Source organism: Phoxinus phoxinus (assembly GCF_949152265.1).
Source record: "Phoxinus phoxinus genome assembly, chromosome: 2".
NCBI classification, from domain to species: domain Eukaryota; kingdom Metazoa; phylum Chordata; class Actinopteri; order Cypriniformes; family Leuciscidae; genus Phoxinus; species Phoxinus phoxinus.
This window is the reverse complement of record NC_136877.1, coordinates 41,233,945-41,247,639: the sequence shown is the minus strand read 5'-3', so window position 1 is coordinate 41,247,639 and position 13,695 is coordinate 41,233,945. Positions and strand designations below refer to the sequence as shown.

The window sequence follows — 13,695 nt, the reverse complement described above, 5'->3', positions numbered from 1 at the left end:
CTGTGCACAATGGGCAATAACGTAACTCCGCTTTGATTGTCCAGAAGAAGTCTGCTTTAGAGCTTGCATCAGTGTGGGTTCTGCAAAAGTGCGCATCGAGGGCACATATCAACCACAAAGTATGCGTGAGCACCCTTCTGAAACCTAAAATGAAAAATTAGACACCCTACAGTCTCATGGACTTAACGGACACATGAAATCAGCAGCCATTGTAAGTACACAACACCAAAAATTCATATGAAGTGTGGTATATATATATATATATTACCTTTTTTAAGGGACAAGACAAAGAATTTGACTTGCCTGACCTGATTAGAACAGTGAAAAAAATAAAAAATAAAAATAATCACTAAAACGAGAATTGTTCTGATTTTATTATGATACTCAAAATATTCCACAACAAATCCTTTAAATGTATTGATATTCAGAACAGAACAAGAATTAAAAAAATAACAATAAAATATAATTTATTTATTTCGATTTTGTATTTTTATTTAATGACTATTATTTATTTAGAGCAGGTACAGCTAGTGTGCGATGCTTTTGCTATTTCAGAGGAAAAAAACACATTTTATTTAAAAAATGCTTTTCAATTAAATCAGATGTTCAAGCTTTGTTTTCGTTTTATTATTTTGTTTGTTTTAAACTTTGTTCAATTTATATTGTTAATCATTTGACACTAACCAAATGCATAAAGTATCATTTTAACTTTTAAAAAACTATTAACATTTGTTCATAGTACATTGTCTGTCTTTTGTTAATAGGACAAAACATTGTTATTATATTTTATAATATTTTATATATATATATATATATATATATATATATATATATTAAATAAACATTTGTAATGAAATCGTTCAAAAAAAAAAAATATCAGCATTGTTTTAAACTTTGAAACACAGAAGTAGCGCAATGTCTGGCCACGCCCACTTCTGGCATCAGACTTTTAGGCTGGCGCTGTCGTGATCACACTGATATGACGTATGGTTCTGGGGTTCTGCAGTTGGTTACTATTGGGGCTCCCGCGCCGCCTCCTTTTCACAACCTGAGGGAACCGTCTCCGGAATATTAACCTCACTCCCAGAAGTCCAATTCCCATCATTCATGCCTCTTACCTGGGACTGATTGCACGCACGCACACGCACACACACACACACACACACACACACACACACACACACACCCGCGCACACACGCACACGTACACTGTTTAAAAACAAGAAATATTTATCCAACCTCGTTTAAAACAGTCTGTCGGTGCCATCTTTTGGACATTCATCATATTGCATTGGTTTTAATTTCTAGTCCTCAAACAGAGCAGTAGCCTAATCCGTTTATTTTTAAGTTATTGATTAAAAAAGAAACATCAAATGCATTTTTAGTCATAGTATTATTTTATACAGAAATACATTATTTGTAATTCAGATGAGAATAATTTTAAGGAAAACAAATATATTGATCTGAAATATAGCACGTGTTTTTGTAAAATAAATTCAAGCAATAGTCTACCCGCCCCCGAAATGGCGCTAATTTTAAAATTAAACTAAAAAAGCTCACGGCTGCACAGGCATTCATAACGGTGCGCGTCCAACGCGAGGAGTGAGCAGAACAGAGCGAACGTTTTTTAGTTAATTTCTACTTTCATAGGAATTCATTCGAGCGCACTGCAAGCGCCACCATAATCATACTTACTTTCACTTTTATATTAGCGATTTAAAAGCCCTCGCTGGTGTCACACGTTGGTTAACCGGTGGGAAAAATATACAGATATTCAAATATACAGATATATTAAATATATCATCGCGCTCCACCGTCGATTTGATGTGTGTGTGTGTGTTAAAATAATTTAGTTCAGTTAGAGAACGGGCACTAACCTACAATTAAAACCTGAACGTGTCCGCTTAATAAATCGTGAGCTGAATGAGAGTCGCAGCAAAGATCAGCACAAGGAGTCCAATTTCATTAATCATGGGTGGACAGCTGACTGAAAAGATGATGACGGAATATTGAACACGCAATTCAAGCAATCCCACCCCCGAAATGGCGCTATGTTTAAAATGAAACTAAATGCTCACGGCTACACGGGTAATAACGCGTTCACGGCGAGGAACGAGCAGAACCATTTTTTTACAGTCTATGAGCAGAACAGAGTGAATGTGTTTTAGTTCATTCCTACTGGACGTCCAGTAGGCTACTACTTTGGCTTTTAAGTTAGCGATTTAAAAGCCCCCGCTTTAATCACACATCCATTAACCCGTAGGAAAATATTCTCACAGTCACTAATATATTTATATATAAATACAATATACAATGGGCCTACCTGATTTCGAACACAAGAGGGCAGTATTGCCCTATGTATGACTTATTTTTTTACTAAATAGCGCATTCTGGCTGTTTTTTAACTTATACATAATTCTTAAATTGAAAAAAAGAACAAAATGGGTTTAGTTCTGATATTTGTATACTTTTATATAGAAATAAATGGTGTATAATAAAAATTTTAGAAGATATGAGGCTTTTAGTGTTTCCTTTCTGGACATTACTTTAATCCCTCGCCACAGCAAAACCGTTTGAGATATTTAATATCCGTTCATAATTTAGCATCTTTAATGTATTTTCATCATGTTGAAAAAGTTTGGTGTGAATAAAATCAACCACCGCTAAAAACTCGGAGTCTAAAATATATCAATATATCACATTCAAACCAAAATATCTGACTTCCTGTTGGTCGGAGCTAATGACTGTAAATTAGAAAGTTGTCCGGCTCGAAGAGAAGAATATACGTACCGAGTTTGGTTACTGTAGATAAAACTAATACCCCATTTTTGACTAAAGGTGGCGCTACTGAGCCCCTTACCACGCCCGTTTCTGAAACTTCGCACATGTCTATTACACAATAAATGTGATATGCATGTTGAGTTTCATGCAATTTGAAGCATGTTAAGAGCCTCAAATGCATCCAAAAAGAATATAAAAGTTTAAAGCGTTGCCATGGCGACAGTATTAAAGATATCAATAATCCTTTCACAGGTCTACATCTGTCGTGTGTTTACATTATACAGATGAAGTTTGAAGCAAATCGGGTAAAAATAAGAGGGTGAATTCAAAGCATTTCGAAAGTGACACACTTCCTGCTGCCAGTTGGTGGCGCTATAACTTTGACTCACAATAGTCACATCCATGTGATCGGCCTCTTACAACGAACACACTGCTGAAGTTTCATCCAGATCAATTAATGTATGAGGATGTTATAACACACTTCCTGTTTCCAATATTCGCCATAAATTCGTTTCCTCGCCACGGCCAAACCGTTCGAGATATCAAAAATCCCCTCGCAATTTATCATCCTCCATGTCTTGACTTCATGCACACCGAGTTTCGTGGTCATCCGATGAATTCTCTAGGACAAGTGTTTCAAATGCCAGAACATGCGTTTCCATACAGCCCATAATAACCGACTTCCTGTTGGACTGGCGTAAAACTTAGAGCACGAAAGTTGTTCGGCCCGATGAGATCTATACGTGTACCGAGTTTCATATTATTACATGCAAGCGTGTTTGAGATATGGACATGTTTTTGAATCCCATTCCAGGGGGCGCTGTCGAGCCCCCCTGCCACGCCCGGGTCCCAGCTTCAGTCGGGCCCTAATGGCCGCGGGTTCTGACATTTGTGCAAAGTTTCAAGAGTTTTTGAGCACGTTAAGGCCCCCAAAAGTGCCCAAAAGGTAGTAATATAATAATAAATATATATATATAAATAAATATAGCTGCAAGCAGCGATTACGGGCCCAAGCCGGTGGCACCGCCACCCTGGTGCCTTTAGTTACACTAAAGGCACCGGGCTGGCGCTGCCACCGGCTTGGGCCCTCCATCGCTGCTTGCAGCTATATTTATTTATATATATATATACATATATATATATATATATATATATATATATATATATATATATATAAAGCCGCCACCCCGTTGCCTTTCGGGTTCCTGTGCACGACGGGCAATAACGTAACCCCGCTTTGACTGTCGAGAAGAATTCTGCTTTAGAGCTTGTATCAGTGTGAGTCTTTCTGCTCCCCTCCAAACACACACAGAAAAGGGGGGGGGGGGGGCTGTCTGTGTGTGTGCCCCCCCCCTCCCCCCCCCCTCCCCCCCACACACACAGAGAGAATGGCAGGGGGAACTCTGTCAGAGAGAGACAAAACCACATTCAAACCAAAATATCTGACTTCCTGTTGGTCGGAGCTTATGACTGTAAAAGAGAAAGTTGTCCGGATCGATAAGCATAATATACAGACCGAGTTTTGTGACTTTAGGTAAAAATAACCCCCCCATTTTAGTCAAAAGTATCTTGAAAGTAACACACTTCCTGCTGCCAGTTGGTGGCGCTATAACTTTGACTCACAATAGTCACATCCATGTGATAGCCCTCTTACAACAAACACAATGCTGAAGTTTCATCAAGATCAATAAATGTATGAAGACGTTATAACACATTGTGTTTTTCTTTTCTCGCCATAACTTCGTTTCCTCGCCACGGCCAAACCGTTCGAGATATCAAAAATCCGTCCGCAATTTAGCGTCCTCAATGTCTTGACTTCATGCTGACCGAGTTTGGTGAAGATCAAATTAAATTTCTTGGAGGAGTATATAAAATTCCAGGGGCGTGCGTTTTTATACAACCCATAATAGCCGACTTCCTGTTGGGCTGGCGTAAAACTTAGAGCACGAAAGTTGTTCGGCCCGATGAGATCTATATGTGTACCGAGTTTCATACTAATTCATGCAATATTCAGTTTGATATATGGACCAAGTTTTCGGACCCCGTTAAAGGGGGCGCTGTTGAGCCCCCCTGCCACGCCCGGGTACCAGCTTCAGCCCGGCCCTGATGGCCGCAGGTTCTGACCTGTGTGCAAAGTTTCAAGAGTTTTCGAGCACGTTAAGGGCCCCAAAAGTGCCCGAGAAGTCCCACACAGCAGAGAAAGGGTTAAAATAAAGCCCCCCCTCCTCTCTCACACACACAGACACTGAGAGAGACTGGCAAAATTCCCATCAAATCACATTCAAACCAAAATATCTGACTTCCTGTTGGTCGGAGCTAATGACTGTAAATTAGAAAGTTGTCCGGCTCGGGGAGATAAATATAAATACCGATTTTTGTTACTGTAGGTAAAACTAATACCCCATTTTTGACTAAAGGTGGCGCTACTGAGCCCCTTACCACGCCCGTTTCTGAAACTTTGCACAAGTGTACTAGGCAATAAATGTAAAGTGTCTGTCGAGTTTCATGCAATTTCAAGCATGCTAAGAGTCTCAAAAACTTTAAAAAAGAATATTAAAGTTTGCTGCGTTGCCATGGCAACAGTATTTAAGATATCAATAATCCTTTCACAGGTCTACATCTGCCGTGTGTTTACATTATACACATAAAGTTTGAAGCAAATCGGGTAAAAATAAGAGGGTGATTTTAAAGCATTTTGAAAGTGACACACTTCCTGCTGCCAGTTGGTGGCGCTATAACTTTGACTCACAATAGTCACATCCATGTGATCGGCCTCTTACAGCGAACACACTGCTGAAGTTTCATCAAGATCAATTAATGTATGAGGATGTTATAACACACTTCCTGTTTCCAATATTCGCCATAAATTCGTTTCCTCGCCACGGCCAAACCGTTCGAGATATCAAAAATCCCCTGGCAATTTTTCATCCTCCATGTCTTCACTTCATGCACACCGAGTTTCGTGGTGATTGGTTGAATTTTCTGGGAGGAGTATTTTAAATTCCATTGCATGTGTTTTTTAAACTACGCCAAATAGCCGACTTCCTGTTGGGCTGGGGTAAAAAGTCAGAGCACGAAGGATATATGAACCGATGAGATCTATAAGTGTACCGAGTTTCATATTATTACACGCAAGCGTGTTTGATTTATGGACCAAGTTTTCGGACCGCGTTCCAGGGGGCGCTGTCGAGCCCCCCTGCCACGCCCGGGTCCCAGCTTCAGTCCGGCTCTAATGGCCGCGGGTTCTGACATTTGTGCAAAGTTTCAAGAGTTTTTGAGCACGTTAAGAGACCCAAAAGTGCCCGAATAGTCGTAAGAAAAATAATAATAATAATAATAATAATAATAATAATAATAATAATAATAATAATAATAATAATCCGGAGGAAAACAATAGGGCCTTCGCCTTTTCAAGGCTTGGGCCCTAATAAAGAAGAAGAATAAATAATAATCCCATGGAAAACAATAGGGCCTTCGCCTTTTCAAGGCTTGGGCCCTAATAAAATATTGATGTGAAGGATAAAAACGTTTGAACACTACAAAAAAAGTAACTAAATATGATAACAGCAGCAGCTGAATAAACCAGCAAACAAATTTACTTGTCAGACAATTCAATGATTTCATATTTTGGTGAATGTTATAATAAATGTTAAAGTTATGGTTTATTTGTGCTCTATTATTCCAGAATTCGTTTTAACAAAAAAGTATTTGTCATGTTAAGTTGTGTTGAAGTTGATTTAACTCATAATTTTAAGGGAACCGTGTAAACTTTTTAGTTAATTGTTACAACAAACTATATGTAGTTAAGATTAAGTTGAGTGAACTTAAAATTGTTTGTTCATATAGTATTAAATTAAGTTGAGTGAACTTAAATTTGTAAGAAAACTTAATCCATTTGATTGCTTGAATAAGTTGATACAATATTTAATCTAAAAAGTTATGACAACAAAACAATGTTAAGTTAAAACATAATATTTGATACAAATAACAAAATAATAGTTGAAACAAAATCACTTGTTGTAAAAACTCACACTTTTGGTTTCAATTAACTCAAAATTTTAAGGCAACCAGGTAACTTTGAGTCAAACTAACAAATCATTTTTTACAGTGAATGATGTGAAGGATAAAAACCTTTGAACACTACAAGAAAAGTAACTAAATATGATAACAGCAGCAGCTGAATAAACCAGTAAACAGTGCAAAAATGCATCCAGAAAACTAAAACAATAACCAAACAATAATTAAGGGGGGAAAAGGAAAATATAAAGCATTTGTATACAGAGTCAAAGGGACAGCTGAGTCTCTGTCTTTGGACCAATGCTAGTCTCTGTATTTCATTTTCATGGTACCCTAATGAGCAGTGCTGTCTCCAGGCAAAACCAAAGTTTCCTCTTTTCTGTTCAGAAACAATAACGATTCATAAGCCTGACCTAATTTACATAGTGTGCTGTAAGTGCTCGAAAACTCTCAAACATCTCTGCTCATGAGGAGTTTATAATTACGCTGTTTTCAAGCAAACCACATGCTGTTCAGTATCTACAGATTCAGACATTTTCACAGGCCTCCACATTATTGATAAACTGCATCCTAATTAAATATTGTTTAGTAGAGTTTTATAAATGGATTGGGATTGTGTGAGCCACACTGCAAGAGTGTTACAGGTTCAAAACAACTCAAGCTGTATCAACAATATCTGTGGTGTGAGGTTGATCACCAAAAACCCTAAATTGCACATTCAAATTGGCCAAAATATGTAATATACAAACGCATACCAGATTCAATGTGAATCTGCTCATTGCAAATTGACTGAATTATATGTCCAGAGGAAGACAACAGGTGGAAAGCTTTCTTCAGTAATGTACTGTTCTGATTCCAGTGAGACAAGCAGGAGTCATAATGTCAGCCGATCGTCACGCTCACGCAGTTAAGACCCAAAGGAAGCTTTATTTCTCCAATAACACGCCGGCAAAATTAAATCAACGTATCTCTGTGACAATCTAATACATTTTAATAGACTTATAGTTCAACAGGGCAGGAACAAATTCAGTTAGTTCATCACTGGCTGAGTAGAGCTGGGAGCAGACAGCATGAAGAAATATTAAACACAAAATACATTGACCTGATTATGGCACAGACAACATCATTGACATCAATAGTCCTCAGTACAATGCAGTCAAAATACAGTCTAGATCAGGGAACTAAACTAAATATATATATATATATATATATTGAGTGGTGGATTTTCAGCCTGGCCTACAATAACATGCATTTATATAAATTGTATTCAAAAGTTTGAGGTTGGTAATTTTTTGTTTTGTTTTTTAAAATTACAGTAATATTGTGAAATATCAAAATGTAAAAAAAAAAATATATATATTGTAATATATTTTAAAATGTTAATTATTCCTGTGACGCTAAGCTGAATTTTTGTCAATACTCCAGTCTTCAGAGTCACATGACCCTTCAGAAATCATTCTAATGTGCTGATTTGTTGCTTTGATTTGATTATTATCAATATTTAAAAAAAAAGATGTGCTGCTTAATATTTTTGTAGAAGCCGTGTTACATTTTTTTTCCCTAGGTTTTTCTGATGAGTAGAAAGTGCAAAGAGCAGCATTTATTTGAAAAATAATCTTTTGTAACACCATAATTGTCTTTTCTGTCACTTTTGATCAATTTAATGTACGGTAACCTTTCTAATTAAAAGTATTAAAAAAAAATCTTACTGACCGCAAACTTTTGAATGGTAGTGTAATTTGCATTAAAATTATTATATACATTTATTTTGTTTACTATATTCCAATGTGGAAAAGAGATTAAGCCAGACTTTAACTTTGGTAAACTTTTTTGTAACACTTTCATTTCACAGAAATTAGGCACACTGTGATGTCGCCACGGACCCCCGTTGAAGACCCCTGGACTATAGAATATGAGCTGTCGGCTGCCATGGCTACAGAGGACACACACAAAAATTGTTTTCCGAAGTGGCAAAAGGTGCATGAAAGCAATAAATTTCTCTGCCTCTGAGGGAACCCCAAATCCTTTCAACAGCGCACAATATTTCACGTTTTACAAGAAATGAAGGGCTATTGAAAATGAAATCAGCATGAAAGTTTAGCATTGATCTCAGTGTTGCCTGTCGCTAGAGTCTAGTAAATAACTGCAGTTAGGGAAAATGTGAGTGGAGTGATATCAGAACGACTCGTCGTTCCCAATACCACATACAATGAATGAGAAGAGGAATCGAATTAATGCTTTGTTATAAATTACGAACGTGGCATCTGAGGACTATTTCTCATTTTTCTCAGTTATTTTTAAGATAAGGATTTAATGAGAGCTGTCTTACCAACCACACTTTGCGATGCTGTTTGCAAATGTTCGTTGGAACTATGCTTTCGGGAAACACGACATGTTGATCTTTGCTGATAACCACGGAACTTGCAACTATAGTTGGCTAATGGTGCTTCTGGAAATGCACCCCTGAATAGGAGTGTTCAACCAGTGAGAAGGGATGCAAAGCTCAGGCAAAAAGACGCTCCTCACCAGGACCAGAGATGGGTTTCCTGGGGAGTCACCCAAGACTGTGATCCCCATTAAAATAGGCTAGAATGAGGGACAATAAATGACGTCTAATGTACCCTTTTACACTCAAGGTCACATCTACAGTATGTCACATTGTATTGCCAATGTGTGAACAGCTTAAAAACGAGACCTTCCCCGACTTCCTAGGTTGTCAATGAAATGTGATGTCTATGGATGTGACTGATATGCACGCTCCCAAAAACCTCTCTTCCATTCAATTACACATGAAACGTACGCTTGTACAATCCTTAGGATAATTCCAAAATAGCCATTCTTCTGAACTTTAATTTTAATGTGTCATGCAAAGAAAAATGATTAATTTAACTATATTCTCACATAGCCAGATCTATATAGTCTAGTCTCAAATATACTTTATAATCTAACTATCATAACTGTGTGATTTTAATTACCTTGATTTACCACTGAAAATCAGTGGGGTCCAATGTTGTTCACACATTTTGATGAAAGTATGTAGAAAATATAGATTTTTCCATTTGGAGTAACATTTTAATTTCATGTTTCCTGAATTCTATTATCTGGATGCCCATTGGCATTAGAAAAATATAGCTGACATGATGCAGACACAAAATGCAGCAATATTAACACAACTGAAGAGCACTCCAAACACAGACTGATCCTACCTTGTTACAATCTCTCATCCCATTCAGAAATAAAATAGGTAATTGTGTCATTTTTGTGCCAAAACACACAATGTGTTCCACATAATTGAAAAGGGATGACATTCACAGCCTGGATAAGAGCACAGCAGCCAAAACACTGAAAAAGAGCATGATTTCCCTGCTCGAAATAGGCAATTTCTATTCAGCAGAGGCCTTTCAGTCAAGCCGTGTCAGTCATACGAATAAATGCTCATGTGTTAATCAGTGTCTACCGGCTGTAATATTTTGCCAGCAGTCATTTCTTTTTGTGACTTCCCATCATATACTGCAACTGTTCTATGTAACAGCAAAAACACGTTCTGTGTGAACTAGCCATAAGGAATATTCGTAAAAAACAAGTCACAATGTATTGTGTTAATATGAAGGAATTTTCTGTATTGTTTTTTTTTTCCACAGGAATTTTACCTGTATTTTGAATGAGTAATTTCATTGTGTTTTGTTTTAGTGTTGAAGGAAATGCCTGTGAATGCCAGTTAACGGACTGGTACATGTCATTTTCTGCCGGGACATTATATGGATTTTCTTTCTTACTGTGTGTTAAAAATAGTTTTCGTTGTGTGAAAAAATCTGAAATAAAATATAATTATTAGATGAAGATCTTAAAACTTACAAAACATACTATAAACAAAAAGAACTATAGAAATGTTGTCTTGGCAAGCAAATTGAAACAAAATTATTAATTAAAATAAATGATTATTTAAACTAAAAAACAAAACGGAAATATAAATAAATTATAGCTAAACAGAAATATATTTTTTTTAAATTACAAAAGCACATAATATAACAAAATGACTAAAACTAAAATGAAAACATGAAAAAAAAGGGCTAATTCAAAATATTAATAATAAAATCTTAATTTTAAATACTAAAATAACCCCCGCTGCAGTGCATTCTGGGAATTCCACACACCAGCACAATACTTAAGATCCCACAGTTCATCTATAAATACAGTATACAAGAGATTGCTGTACTACAGCACATACAGTACACATACAACATCACAGTCACGTCCTGTTACCTGTGAGGTCAAAGTAGGGCAGTCCTGGCTAGCGAGTCTGACTGGTAATCCAAAGGTTGCTGGTTCGATTCCAGTACCGGCAGGAAATGACTGAGGTGCCCTTGAGCAAGGCACATGACCCCTAATCGCTCCCCGGGCGCCACAGCATAATGGCTGCCCACTGCTCCGGGAGTGTATCACGGTTTGCAGTGTGTGCTCACTACTAACTACTCCTAATGTGTGTGCACTAACTTGGATGGGTTAAATGCAGAGGACAAATTCCGAGTATGGGTTACCATACTTGGCCTTCACGCCACTTTCACAGAATACGCTCGTGGTAGTAATAAATTATAGAGCTACTACTGTAGAAATTACTGAAGTAGTATGCAGTATATTCACACTATGTTTTCCAGTGTAGTTCAGTTTCTGGTGTGATAGTAGCTCGTCTTTCACTGAGAAAGCTGCAGATCACTGAAATGAAAAGGAAGTGGTCTACAGAGGGAACATCTGCTCTTTACATAAATACATGACACATGCAGAAATATCAGATGCTTTCTGCACCAACATCTCACTAATGAGAGAATCTATTTTCCTCTCATTCTGCCCCCAAAACGCTACGGCCGGCTTCACAAACAATTATTGCAGAGCCTTGTATAGTGAATACTGAGAGCCTCTGGACACACGTAAAATAAGCAGTAAACCACAACAGGCCATGCAATGATTTAATCATATTTTTTTAGGCATTGATAAAATGCTAAAGAAACATTTAATGCAAACTTAATCTTAGGCGTGAAGTTGAGATCAGACACTCGCGCCTTCACCAAAAATCAATCCCACCATTCGGCCCAACCGCAGACGCTCAGTCTGAAACATAATCCTTATGAGGCACAACCTTCAAACGTCTCAGCAAGCCTCCATCTCAAACAATTTCAACATCTGTGGCCTCTGATGGGGGGCGATGGTAAGGTGAAGCTCAGAGGGAAACATAAACCCCAAATAGGAACTTCCAACACATCCTGATACTCCAATTTGTTGTTGAGTCTTGAAAGTCATCCAGGGCAATGTAATATTGCTACAAAAATGAACACAGAGCATGCATCTAAAATGAAACTTTAGTTAGCACGAAATGGAAATTACAACTGACTTTACTACCATAATGTGCCATATTTCTGAGTGAAATGGCTAATTGAACATGACATGGAACTTGATTTCAGTCCTCGGTTGTTAATTGGCTTGTGAAAAGTGAGCGTTGGATACTAGAATAGAGGAAGAACTGAATACAATTGACCGTAGTACTGCTTCGCATACACTACCATTTAAGTATGCGGTCAGTACCACTTTTTTTAAAAGAAATTAATATTTTTAAGCAGTAAGGATGTATTAAATTGATCAAAATTGACAGTAAAGACATTATATTTGAAATATCACATTATAATTGTTCTTTTGAACTTTCTTTTCAAAGAATCCTAAAAAAGATATATCTGTGTCCACAAAAATGTTAAGCAGCAAAACAACACTTTTCAGCATTAGCCAATATTCCACCGTCGGGCCAATTGTTCTTAGAACGGTAAGGAACGGTTACGGTAATTTCCACTTGAGCTTGGTTCGGCACGATTACAAACCATTCTCAGCCCGGAAGTGTGCTGGTAGAATGCGTGTAGTAACGTCGCCACTCAGGATTGGTCACTTGATTGATGCCTGGCTACCAGTTTGTCTGAAGCTGGCCAAGCGCACTATTCGAGAGAAGTTTACACAATATAATAATAAACAACCATAAAGCGGTCACTATTTACATCTCACATCGTCTGTAAACTCTTGCGTTACCAAGGCAACGACTGACGCATTTGTATTACATTCCAAAGAGCTCCGTTATCAACCCCACAGTGGAAAATTAAACCATATCCGTACCGGCTGGGCCAGTTCGGCACGGGATAGAACGGTTAAGCAATGAGAACCGATGGTTTGGTTCGATGGTGAAAAAGCAGCTTTTGATAATAAGCAATGATCTTGAGCAGCAAATCAGCATATTAGAATGATTTCTGAAGGATCATGTGACACTGAAGACTGGAGTAATGATGCTGAAAAAATTCAGCTTTACCACCACAGGAATAAATAATTTTTTCAATTACAAAAGTTATTTTAAACTAAAATAATATTTATGTAACAATATCACTGTTTTTATTGCAGATTGCATGTAATGTACGCCATTGGCATCGTGTGTGCATATCAGAGGAATAGCAAGTTATGACATTTTTAATTAAATAGGTATAAGGAAAAACGCATATAAAAATGTACAAGTGTGTAAACTTTATAATACTACTATGATGTAGATTTAGCTTCTTGTTTTTTGTAGTTTATAATATATCAAGTTCAGTTATATTACCGGTCTGCCATTTTGAATGATATCAGAAACAGTTTATTTGCTATTCTCCTTCACCTAAACTTGAATGTCCAAAGATAATTTAATTCCCTATTCTCCAATAAACAACATAAATGATGATGGCTTAGCTTTGATGTTGCATCTTGTCAATGCTTTACATCATAAAAACATGCATACAATGGAATCCATGGTCCCCAGTGCCTACAATTGATCAAAAATCTGTAAAGTCAAATAAAAACAAAACACTTGCTGCCATTCCAGTGCTTGCTTGAAGC

At 37.2% G+C, this 13,695-nt stretch overlaps 1 protein-coding gene across 2 annotated transcripts in view; it reads right to left on the bottom strand.

Moving 5' to 3' along the window:
• The window catches only part of adamts17 (ADAM metallopeptidase with thrombospondin type 1 motif, 17), a 127,145-nt gene that overhangs the window by 7,778 nt on the left and 105,672 nt on the right, over nucleotides 1-13,695 (bottom strand). The window lies entirely within an intron of this gene.